At 48.2% G+C, this 13,061-nt stretch overlaps 1 protein-coding gene across 2 annotated transcripts in view; it reads right to left on the bottom strand.

Annotated features, from left to right (window-relative positions):
• HDAC4 (histone deacetylase 4) overlaps positions 1 to 13,061 on the bottom strand; it is a 194,080-nt gene that overhangs the window by 169,073 nt on the left and 11,946 nt on the right. The window lies entirely within an intron of this gene.

Here is a 13,061-nt window from a genome sequence, read left to right as displayed (position 1 = left end):
CCCTGTTTTCCAGGTGGGGTATCTCAGGGATTCTGCTCTGTCTGGGATTCCGTGATTCTCGAATATCCCTGTTTTCCAGGCGGGGTTTCCCAGGGATTCTGCTCTGGTCTACCACACCTGCCACTGGTCCCTCCCAGCCAATAAAGAGATTAAACTCACTGTGTCCTTTGTGCACAGTATGTGACAACAAGGGTTATTTCCCTTCTTTGCACCCAAAAATCCCTCAGCTCAGAGGCTCCCACCTCTCCTGGATACAGGGATGAGGTGTGAACAGGCAGCACCCAGAGGAGGCTCCTCCTGCCCTGACCAGGCATCACCAGTTTACACCCAGTGCTCCCCAGCCCACCACAGGGATGAGGTCACCCCTGGCAGCACCCAGCTCCTTAACCCATCCCAAGGGATCCAGCTGACTCTGCTCACCCCAAACTGCTCCAGCAGCACATCCCAAGGAGTGGTGCCCTCCAGCAGCCCTGGGATCACCGGGATGGGAACTCCTCCTGCCTTGCACAATGAGCAGCTGCCCAGAGTTTAGCTGTGCCCTTGCATTCCAAGCAGTGCCATCTATTCTTGGAAGAGCTCCTATCACACCCAGGTTTGTGTGCTCCTTTTCAAGAAGGCACCAAAACCACGTCTAATCACCACATTGCTCAGGATGGGCTTCCCAAGGTTCCTTCCCTGATATGCAGAATAATGCCCCGGCAGATGCTGCTGAACACAAGGCCTTCCTTGCTGTACCTCATTAAAAAACCTCTTTAATTGGCTGTTTCTCTCCAGCCCAAGTGTCTCAGCACTACACTCTCCAAGCTCCATCCTGCATTCTGAGGGACCTGGAACGTGCCTTCATGTTATGAGTCAAATTCAAGAGAAAATCACTTAAATGTCATTTCTAATCCCTGCAAGCCTCTGCCATCCCAAATGTTCAAGATCTTCCAGTTCCATTAATCTGCACATCCTGTTGCACAGTCAGGTCAGCTTAGACCAGGCATTAGCAAGACATTACCATGATTTATTTCCCATCAGACCAGCAGGTACTGGGAGAGCAGAAGCAATCTCAGCTGTAGACAAGAAGGATTTCCAATGGTGTCACCAGATTTGCCTCCTCATTTTCACAGCACAAGGATGAAAATGTGAGCATGAATAGTGGGAAGAGGCAGGTTCATTTCCCAAGGAAATTGGACTGAAGCAGTGGCACCAAATCCATTTGACAGCATCCCCAGTTTACCTGTTCCTACTTCTGCCCCATCCCTGGAAGTGTCCAAGGCCAGGCTGGACAGGGTTTGGAGTAACCAGGTGTAGTTGGAGGTGTGGGAAGGGGTGGGACTGGATGAACTTTAAGATCCCTTCCAACCCAACCAATCTGTGATTCTGTGATTCTTTCCAGGACACAGACAGCACTCATGGCCCAACTTATCTCCCTCAAACCCTAATTTTTGGTTACCCCTTGCTCTGATCTCAATGCAGACCAATGAGGCATTTCCAAAGAGACCATCAGTCCCCACCTGCAACAATTCTTATGCCAACTCATCACTTTGCCACTGTCTCAGTGAAAACACTTCTTAAATCAGGGGAAGCAAAACGCTGTGTAACCCAATGCCTCGGATATCTGCAGGTCCAGAGGGTTTTCCAAGGAGATTATCTCATTTTAAAAAAATAGAGAAATAAAATAAGATTAAAAAGAAAAACAAACCAGAGTTTGTTCAACTTCTGCTCCAGTGCCTTCCAGGACCAGGGCAATCACCTCTGGCCTGCACAGAAGAACAGAGTGTCCATCCACCCTGAGCATCATTCCAGAGGCACATTCCCTGCGAGCTCCTCAGGCAAGGACTGGGTCAGGGCCACCAGACGGGATGGGACGGGCATGGGTGTGCTCAGAGCAGCACGAGCCTCTCAGGAGGAACCTCGGAACCAACGGGGTTGGGCAGAAGGGTCGCAGCCCTGTTTGATGGGGGTGGTTGGGGGCACCTCAGGTTCCAGGAGGCAGACAGGGAACTGCTGCCACGGGAGCACGGCGCTCATCCCGCTGCCTCCCGGGATCGGCTACGCCGATGTCCTTGGCAGACAACAAGCACTGGCACATAGTGACAGCTCTGGCCCTTCCCATGGAGTCCTTCCCCAGGCACAGAGCACAGGAAGGGCTCGGGAGAGCATCCAGGGGAGGGATCTGCGTGTGTCAGGACTCTGGGGCAGAAAGGCCGAGCAGAACCAAGGGCAGGCTGAGACAAGCAGGGGTGTAAAACACACTCATTGAACCAGCTGTAGCACACAGGGCTGGGATGATCAAGCAGGAGAATATTTCAGAGTCTGGGCCCTGCTGGATTTTTCAAAATAAAAAAAAACCTCGGAAACAGGAGCACAAGAAACCACTTAATGCCTATTTATCTGAGCCTGCTTCTGCCAGGGAGCACCTGAGAGCACACGCTCCCAAAACCCACACAGGCTGGATGTATTGGCTTAAAATACTTCCATGAGATTCTCTCTGCTTCTTCCAGAAGCTGGGAAGAAAACAGTGGCAAATTCACCAACAGGCTGGGTCATCACCTGTGGCAACAAACCACCTAAACACAGGTGGGCAGGAATAAGGTGGATAGGGATAGGGAGAAGGCACATGGCTCCGAACACAAAACTGATTAGCACCTCCCTAAAACAGGAGGTCCCTCACTGTCCTCTTCTCCAGCTTCAGGACCAGGCTTGGCCCCCAAAACCACACACACAACACAGCTCCACAACTCACTACGACACTATTCCCTCCACACACTTTCCAAAAGCACTTTTTCCCCACCAGGCATCTAGAAACCGTTAAGAGACAAAATACACGTGACCTAGGAAATGTCAGTAGTCCTCCAGTTTTCTTTCAGGTCCATTCCAACCCCTCAACATTCCGATTCTTTGACAGTATGAATATTCCCCTTCCTCTTCCCAGCCCATTCCAGATGTGCCTCTCTGCTCATCACAAGTACAGATGTGCAGCAACCAGTAATTACAGTTATGATAGAACTTTATTTACAATTTTTCCAGAGCTTAAATTGAGCCAAGGTGCTTCAGCAGAGATAAAAATCTCAGCCTAAGGGTGACATTTCAGGATTGTTCCAAGCTGAGTCAGCCCAGCTGCTCCAGGACCACAAACTATAGATGACCTGGCTTCCTCTCCCTCAGACACACCACCAACACCCCTGGCACTGCAGCCAGCTCACAGATCACTGCAGCCAGCTCACAGATCACTGACAACCTCAGCTAAACAAGTCCCAGCGCCTGCTGACTCAAAACACAGTGTAAGTCATGTTCCTTCTACACACAGGGCTGTGATTTGAGGTTTAGTCCAAGTCTGGAGAGACCTGCTCAGCCTTTCAGACGTGGAAACACTGCAGAAGATGCTGTTTTAGCAGGGCAACGAAGCCAGCTCTGTGAAAACAGCAGTAGAAGGGATGCTAGAACACCTTCCACATCCTGGAACTCCTCTAGCAGCATTCCAGAACTGTGGGGTCTGGTCTCCAAAAGCCATGCAAACATCATCTTCCAAAAACCACTATCACCTCTTCTCCTACCTGGCACTGCTGATTAAATACTGATAACAAGATCATTAATTTTTCCCCCAAATTATGTCCCTTGCTGCATTTGCAGGCAAACAGTATTGAGTCTAACCCCACATGCTCTGTGTAAGATGCCAACATCATCCTGATGTTTCCTTGGATTCCCCCTTGTAAGGCACAGCCTGCAAACAACCCATGGCTGCAGCACAGACCGACCTAAAGAGAGGCAGAGCCTTTGTCAGAGCTTATTGATTAAATCTTTCCTTTGACAACAGATCCTGAACTTTAACCAGAGGGGAGAAAAAAAGAGCTGCCCTTGCTTTACAGGGGTTGTTTATAAAATACTGCCAATATAGGATGTCTGTGTGAAAAGAGGAGGGGACAAGGAAGAGGCTCAGAGCTGTCTGAAAACAATGGACCGTGACCACAGAATGACTGACTGCACCTTTATTTAGAATCCCAGACCAGTTTGGCTTGGAAGGGACCTTAAAGCCCATCCCATTCCACCTCCTGCCTTGGGCAGGGACACCTTCCACTACACCATGTTGCTCCAAGCCCCATCCTCTGCTCTCAATAAAGCTTGACTTAGGGCAGAGGCAGAGTGGAACAGGCTCCTGAGCTGATCTTCTTGCCAGGGACCATATCTCTGCAGCCACCACTTTGCAAGATGACAAAACCAGTGGCAGGAGTCCTGAGGATCCACACAACCCACTGATAACATCCCTTCAACTCCTGGTTTTCCAGCAGAACACAGTTTTAGTGGATCCGTCCCAGGAGACCAGTTCTCACAAGCACTGCCCACTCCCAGAAGTGCTGGTTTTCAACTACAGTTTCAACTCAGACCTCTTCCAGAAAATATATTTGAAAACCTCAAACATCATCCCCTCAAAGAGTTTGAATCTCTGAAGTCAGTGTTTCTGTCTCTAAATACACTGTGGGAATAACAGCACTGTAAAATCCACCATCAGCTTAATGCTCAGCTGTGGCCAGAAGAGAAATTCTAACACCGGAGAATAATAGAAAATAAAAATAGAACAGCAAATTTGCAGCTGTATCAGCCCAGTTCCCCCAAAACCATGAATATTTTGTGCAAAGCCAGACACTCCCCCTCCTCTTCCAAAACACAGCACAAGAGTTTTAAAAAGGCAAGGAAAAAGACCCAGAGGTGTGGTACCAATTCCTCGTGCAGGTGAAGCAGCTTATAAACCTGCAGCCCAGACAGAGATGGCTTAAAGGTATTGCAGTGATGCAGACAAATCACTGATTGTTCTGCTTTCCTGTTTGTTTCAGAGCTGGAAGTTCTTCCCATTCTTTTTCAGGGAGAGAGGTTGGGTGGACACGGGAGGGAGGGAAGGTACTGGAAAAGGTGCCAAGGTGAAGAGTGTTCTCTGCATGTCCTGCTCCTCCTCTGCTGCACCGAGAAACTCTGACCTGGGGGGGCTGGGAAGAGCAAAAGTTCTCCTGAATTCCAGAAGTAAACGCACAAACTTCTTAGGAAAGAGGGCAAACACAAGAGGACAAACACCAAGTGCTTCTGCAGGAGGCCAGGAAACCCAGGAGACAAGTCACTGGCTCTCAGGACAGTGTTTGAGAAGAGTCAGCACGTGCACGTCCTGCTGTGAAACGCCTCCCAGGGGATGTAATCCTGGAAAATTTACTCCGTATAACTTCCTACATTGCACTGAAATCCCACATCAGAGCCCCCACAGTTTCCACACCAGTGGTGAGCACACCTGCACTCGGCAAGTTCAATAAAATACTCGGATGAACCGGCATGGGGAAGTATCCCTGAGGTGCTGGGGTATCCTCATGGAAGAGGGACAGAGCACCACCAGTGTGAGCACACAAAGCCTTCAGGACAGTTAGAACCGTGGGAGTAAGGATTAAAAGCAAACCCAGCCTAATCCAGCTGTTCCAAACAGCTTCCCAGCAAGAGAATGCCAGGTATGTACATGTCACAGTGCATCCAGACTGACCAGTCCAGGCCTTATTCCCAGGACATCCCATCTTTACTAAACTCATTATTTCCTTGCCCTTATCCTGCAGCAGCAAAACCAGAGGTACCAACCTTTAAGATCAAAAGCTCAGCACAGGCACTTAAAGGCACAAACCACTTCATTACCCAGCACTTCAAGGAATCAACCCCAGCACTTCAAGGAATCAACCCCAGTGCATTTGTTTAGCAAATGCTGACATTTCCCTGCCACCACCACAAGTGATTCTCACATAGAGCAGAACAAACACTGTGCTTCCACCTCTCCCTGAAACTCCCACAGTGTGGGACACACGCACTGTGCAGGTTCATTGCCGGTGTGCTCACACCAAACATCCTCACCTCGTGACAGGCTTTGTGGGGAGTGTTCAGGCAGAGATTTCACCTCTAACCACATCTTCCCAAGTGTTAAATTACAGTCTGTGTGCGCTGAGACTTCAGGACCAACCGATACCTCCTCTGGATTTGGGCAGTCCCTCCAGGAACTCTAATCCCTTACTCGACAGTCCCTGGTAGTTTCCTTTGGAGCAATCCTGCTATTATTCCAGGCAGTGGCTTGCTAAGCAAGTCTGTGCAATATAAGCAGTGCTATACATGCACTGAAGTCACTGTCAGACATGAAAAGAAAACAAAATGAACAACAGCCACAAATGGCAAGACACCATTAACTAATTATGAGCTACTTTATTAACATGGAACTAATCCACAGCTATTCAGGGGGAGCAAACCTAGATGGAAATAATTAATCTAATTACATGTAACAGAAATTCCCTATAAAAATAAGCAAGAAAAATTGCATTCTGCAGTGTCATATCCTCTTGCTTCTCATTGTCAAGGAACACTCCACTCCTCGATTCCAGGGCACGCAGATTCTTTGAGTAAGGCTGCCTTTCCCAGGCTCTTTCCAGTTGTGTTCCAAAGCCAGCTGCCCAGACTGATCTCTGGTGGCTTTAGCTCTGTAAATCCAAGCACTGAGGCACTGGCCCAAACTGAAAACATGGGGACACTGACATGTCAGTACAAGGGAAGACACCCTTTACCCATTTCAGTGTTAATATAGAAGTAACACAGTTAGCATTTCTGCCAGTTCTGCTCAGTGAGCTTTAAACCAAGGGCTCCTTGGACAAAATCCCTCATGGTATCTCCCACAGAATCTTTTGCAGAGCACCACCTTGACCAACACTTGGAGCTGCTCTGAAAGCTGAAGGTGCCTCCACAGCCTAAGAGCAAAATCCTTAAATCTTCTGGTAGACACCTGAAACCCCAAAAGTTTTGTGGCCCTTCTCCCTCCTTGCTAAGGAGTATACAAGATTTACACTCCCCCAGGTCTCACACCACTAGCAATAGCACTGGGCAGATCTCTTCTCTCCTTTTATTGATGTGGAAACCACGGCAGGTATCTTGAACACAAACGGAAGCAAAAACACTTTGGGAACAACCAAGTGGGTGAGAAGTGGACTTAGAAACCCTCCAGTGCATCATCCAAGACTCAGAACAAAAGATCCCCAGCAAGTCTGGAAATACCACCTCATGTTCACTCCGTGGGAGCTCCAATTTAAAGTGGTCAACAGCTTGGAAGTATTTTTTTTCCTTTTGGAGTCGAGCAGGAAGAGCTGCAGATTCAGAAATGCAAGTGAGTGTGTGTAAAACCTGGGCCTGGGCAGATTTGCAGGAATACAGAGCCCTCCTTGACTAGCAAGACTCTGGCAGAGGGTCTGAAAGAGCAGGATGCTTCTGAGCTCCATCCAGTTTCTCAGCAAGAGCAGCAAGAACAAGCAGTCTCACAGATGGATCCGCGTGGGAGGGAGAAAGGATAAAAGTCTGCCTCGGGAGCCTGTTCCAGCTGCTACTGAAGCCTTGGGAGTCGGTACAAATTGGGCAGAGTTACCTATAAAAATCTAGAGCCTTGGCTTTTTCTGAAGCCCTCTTCTTTCCCAATTCCATGTTTTTCCTCCATCCTACTATTTCTGCATTTGAAAGAGTTCAAATCAGAGCTGAAAGCAGTGCCTGACAGAAGGTAAGTGAATACTGGGAGTGTGTCCCATTTCTTCACTCCTTCCTTGCAGATCACCCTGGCTACACTCACTCAGCAGCAGAGAAATCAAAACTCCTTTTAAACACTTGACTGAGAAGTGACTAAAAATGGTATATTCGAGGCCAGGCTGGAGCAACCCGATGCAGTGAGGGGCAGTGCTGCCTAGGGCAGAGGGGTGGGGCGCGTGGTTTTTCAGGTCCCTTCCAACCCAAACCCTTCTGTGATTCTATGTTTCTGCATTCTTTTCATCCAAAATCCCCGACAACATTTTCAGTGCCAGGGAGCTCACCTCCCTGACTGGAACCAGTTCTTTACCTGGGGTTGTTTTTCAGATCCTCAGGTAGGCAAAGGCAGAGAGAAAAACCTTTTCTCTTCACGTACTTGAGCTGTTGGAGCCACATCTGAACTTTTTGTTCCTTCTGACAAAGAATCAAAATTACTGGTCACTAGCTGTGCCTAACCCATCTGGTCTCCCAGCATAAAATAGCTGAGTACATGTGTCATCAATCACTGTTAATTACTTCATTAACTTGGAAAAAGAATATTGACTTTTTTTTAAAGAACAAACATTGTTTAAGGTCAGCCTAGTTTTGTTGGTTTGTTGGTGTTTTTTTTTTTTAATTGAATGCTATCTGATTACCCAGAGAAAATAATTCAGTCTGAACACTAAAGCAACCCTGTCACATAACTCGTGCAGTTCTTTTGTCTTATATGAAACATTTCCCTGGGTCTCTTCTGGAACCGACAACGTGGCAGTGCCAGTTTTAACCAGAAACTTCGTGGTGCTTGTTCTCAAACACCCCGTGCTCATGTGAACTGGGCTGCTGTTCTCACCTAATGCCCCAGTGCCTTTGGGAGCCCTGACCTTTGTCATGCTCTGGGAAAGAAAAACGCCTCAAGGCCTCCACAAACAAGTTGCATCATTTTGGAGTGGACATTCAGCCCTCTGCTGTTGGCTACGAAATAGTGACACAGAGAGAGAGAGAGAGAGAGATGACAGAGGTTTGTGCATTTTCATGCGTGACAGATCCCCTGCCAGCACAGGCTGAAGTTGGTCAGGATCCACACGGCGTGACGCACATTCCCCTTGGATTCTCCCACTGCTCCAGAGGCTGGCTGGGATCACCCCGGATGGTCTCAGCCCTGCTCCATACCCAGGTGTCCCCTCAGGTGAGCTCACCCCCCTTCCAGGCAGAGGGATCCCTGCCCACAGAGCCCCATCCCGCCTCCCTCTCTGGGAAGAGCCCCTTAGCTCAGGATCTGTTACATTTTTCCAGGCCCCAGCTGGTGGCTCAGACACTCTTTTGTTTGAGGACCGTGACCATCCACACACATCCCCTGTCGCTCCTTTCCTCCACGTCCCACAAGTCTGCCCCCAAAAACAGGGATGTGTTTGCCATGCAGACCTCCCTCATTGGAACACCCTTGGCCTCGGACACAGCACATCCTCACCCACAAAAACTTTGGGATCCCATCATGGCATCCAAAGTTTCTGCCTATTTTGCTACTTCTGTCTAGCACCGAATGCTAATTATGCTCCCAAAACACTGCAACCCAATCAGCCAGGCCCCAGTCCCAATGGACTTCACAGAATCACGGAATCTCACAGTGGTTTGGGTTGGAAGGGACCTTAAAGACCATCTTGTTCCAACCTCCAACTTGTGGGGTCACTGCCCTTTCTCCTTTTAATGTGCCTCTTTTCCTACATCCAGTAAAAACCCCTTCCAGTGTCTGAGTGCATCGTGCCCTTGGGTATGTCCTCCCTCAGAGGATCTCAGTCAGGGCATCACCGAAACCCAAATTTTACACAGGAGCATAAAAGATACTGCATTGAACAGAAGGATAAAACACTCCAACTTCACCTTTAAAGTGCAAAATAACATTTGTTTTCATTTGTTGGGAAAAACCTGTTCTCCTCTGTCAGCAGCATGTGAAAAGTGATGCTGACACACCTGGAACAGCTCCTGGAGCTGAGAGCTGGGCTCTGGAATTCAGGTGACTGATGGTGCACTAAACGCTGAGTGAACAGATATTTTTGCCGTGTAAAAAACTTCCAGCAGCAGCTGGAATTTTTTTTTTCTTTAAATGATACCTGACAAGTTTGATAGCAGTGATTTTTTTTTTTTTTTTGGCCTTTTGGAAAAATCCAGAGAAGCACCTTTGCTAAAAGATGCTGCTTTCAGGCCCAGGTTTCTCAGGCAGCACAGCCAAGTCCCTGCAGCTCACAGGATCATCCCTGGGGATACAGGGCAGTCCTGGGCACCCTGCTCAGCCCACGACTGAGTAACTGAAAGGGCAGCAATCCCCATGGGAAGCTGAAGTAAATATATGGCTTTATATTCACAGGAGTTCCATGTCTTCCAGTTGCTCTAGTTTTAAATTACAAGCCATGTTTTCGAGCCACGACCACGGCCAGAATAGAAAAATCAAGTCAATCACCACTAAACTGTAAATTCTTGTGTTGTATCCCTCTAAATAAGGTTAATATTTTCATGACCAACATCACCCTTTAAAAAAACCTAGAATCTTCAGGCAAATTTTTCAACCTTAAAAGCTGACAAGCAAGAAAAGCAAGGAAGGAACAACTGGCACTACTCAGACTTGAGGGGGTTTGGGCTTCGTTTTTATATATTTATCTTTTTTTATAACACCATCAAAGCCAAAAAGGATAAAACCCTTCCAAGAAGTACTTGCAGGTTACCTTGAGAGACAGGAGCCAACAAACTTTTGGGAGTTTACCTCCAAGGTGTTGCTTCCAACATCAGAGCTGTTCCTTAGCTCAGTGGGAAGGAAATGCTCCATTTACTTTAGGATTTACACCACATTTTATATGGCCCACGTTGTCTGTTTGCACAACGTGAGCACAGCAAGACACACTGCAATTATTCTTTGAAATAAGTAAAAACTGGATTGTAAAGCCACGAAAAGTTGGACATGTTTCAAGGACTGATCCAGCACCTGCCAGGGGGGGTTTAAGGTATGTTTTAAAATACTGTCTGTCAGCTGAAAAGAGAGACTTCAACTCAGTGTCCTCAAGGAAGCATCAGAGCCCTAACTTAGGGTCTGGGTTGGAAGGGACCCTAAAGCCCATCCCATTGCACCCTCTGCCATGGGCAGGGACACCTTCCACTGGCCCAGGGTGTTCCAACCTGGCCTTGGACACTTCCAGGGATCCAGGGGCAGCCACAGCTTCTCTGGGCAACCTTCCACCCTCACAGCCAACAATTCCTTCTCAATATCCCTATCCCAATAACCCTGCCCTCTGGCAGTGGGAAGCCATTCCCTGTGTCCAGTCCCTCCATCCCTTGTCCCCAGTCCCTCTCCAGCTCTCCTGGAGCCCCTTTAGGCCCTGGAAGGGGCTCTCAGGTCTCCCTGGATCCTTCTCTTCTCCAGGTGAACCCCCCCAGCTCTCCCAGCCTGGCTCCAGAGCAGAGGGGCTCCAGCTCTTGGAGCATCTCCAGGGCCTCCTCTGGACTTGCTCCAGCAGCTCCACGTCCTTCCTGTGCTGGGACCCCCGAGCTGGAGGCAGCTCTGCAGGTGGGGTCTCACCTGAGTGGTGAGAATCCCCCTGCCCTGCTGACCACACTCCCTCCCATGCAGGAGATGGGGGTTTGGGGATTTCTGGGCTGCTGGGGCACTTGGAGCTTCTCATCCACCAACACCCCCAAGCACAGACAGAACATTCCTCCCCGTAACACGTTCCTCTTTCAGGGTGGGAACCAAGCAAAGTAATTTACACCTGAATTTGTCCCTCTTCAGCCTTCCCTCCCCATTTTTAAAACATCACAGCCCAACCTTCAGAGTGTTTTATTCACTCTTTTGAGTTTGGGGATTTTGGACTTTTCCATGCTCCTAAATACCCTCCTGTAACTCCACACAAACAGTTTCAGCCACCACACCAGGAGCAATTGCTTGGCTTTCAAGACAAGCTGCCATTAGTCACCAAAGCTCTGCTGTGCAAGATCTCCTTTCACTGTATCACCTGCCACTTGGAATACTCCAAAATATATGGACAGGAAGGAATACAAGACAAAAACAACAAAGATTTTGAATGTAATCTGGGTACATCTTGTGCTTTGTAAGGGGGTTGGAGTGAGGTAGGGGTCAGACTGTTCTCCCAGTGACAGGACTGCAGGAAAGAGCCTCAAGTTGTGCAGGGGAGGTTTAGGTTGGATATTGGGGAATATTTCTTCATGGAAAGGGCTGGGCAGTGGTGGAGTCCCCCACCCCTGGAGGGATTGAAAGCTGTGCAGATGTGGCACTTGGGGACACGGGTTATTGGTGGAACTGGCAGCGCTGGAGGAACAGTTGGGACTCGATGATCTTAAAGAACTTTTCCAACCTAAATGATTCTGTGATTCCATGAACGTAATGATTAATAAGTTATATTATGGCAGGGAAGAAAAATGGCCTGACAGCCAACGCCTGCAGCCACCTCCAGCCAACAGCACAGCCCCTTCCTGAAGGAAAACACAACCCCTGTTACCTCAAAGCACACTCCAAGGCTGGGGCGGGGGAAGGAGATTGCAGGAATATTTTCCTGAAATGGAATGGGGAGATAAGATTGAGTGAGAAGGAGCAGAGGCTGCTGACACATCCAGAAGCACAGAAGCCAGTAAATATGCAAATAGGCACCATTCCTGCCAGTAACAGTCAAACCAACTTTGGTTCTGCTAAAATATATCACATTAAACAAGAGAGATAAGCCCAGCACGGATCTAGACAGAACAGTTCCCTTTCACCAGCACAGCTTTACTTCTCATTCAAGGAAATCCTGAACAAAGCTCTCCATTCAAAAAGCCTCCACTTTGACTAACCCAGTGTTTGTGAATAACTCTGGACATTTACCTGTTAGCTGTCTAATCTGTCTATTAAAAACCCTACTCGAAGCCATCAAGCACCCTGACAAAGCTGCCTCCATCACTGATTACAAACCCTTCCCCCAGCCAGCCAAGGCCTTGCTGCCCCCACCAACAGCACATTTCACACGAGATGTCAGAGAGGACAAAATAAAGGCTGCATTGACCAGGTATTCCTGAGATTCCAGAGCAGGATCTGCAGCTGATGTGGCCTGATAGGGGATGACAAACTCTGGAGATGATAAAGGCATTACTTGGACATCCATCTGTTTTCCTTGGAGTTTGGAGAGACCCGACAAGCAGAAATAGGAAAAAACCGAAAATATATACAGGATTTCTTTTCATCTACAGGAAGTACAGACGTGTGAAATAAATATATATACATTAAAACACCAGAGGCAAAGAAAGGATTGCTTATTTTCACTTCATTTTATCTGCCTACCACCTCTGAATCAGCAACACGAGCTCAAAGGCCAGCTCTGGGTACAGTCTGAGCCACATGTTTTGCACATTTCTAAGCTCTTCCCTACTATGGCAAGGACTGAACTCAGCTTCAGCAACTTATTCCAGTCAATGAGCCTGTTCCCTAATAGAGGAAAACCAGTCCTCCAACCTTTCCTAGTAGAGGAAAACCAGTCCTCCAACCT

The sequence above is a fragment of the Corapipo altera genome, unplaced genomic scaffold (assembly GCF_003945725.1).
Source record: "Corapipo altera isolate COAL_440 unplaced genomic scaffold, ASM394572v1 354, whole genome shotgun sequence".
Lineage (NCBI taxonomy): Eukaryota > Metazoa > Chordata > Aves > Passeriformes > Pipridae > Corapipo > Corapipo altera.
This window is presented reverse-complemented; position numbering and strand designations above follow the sequence as displayed.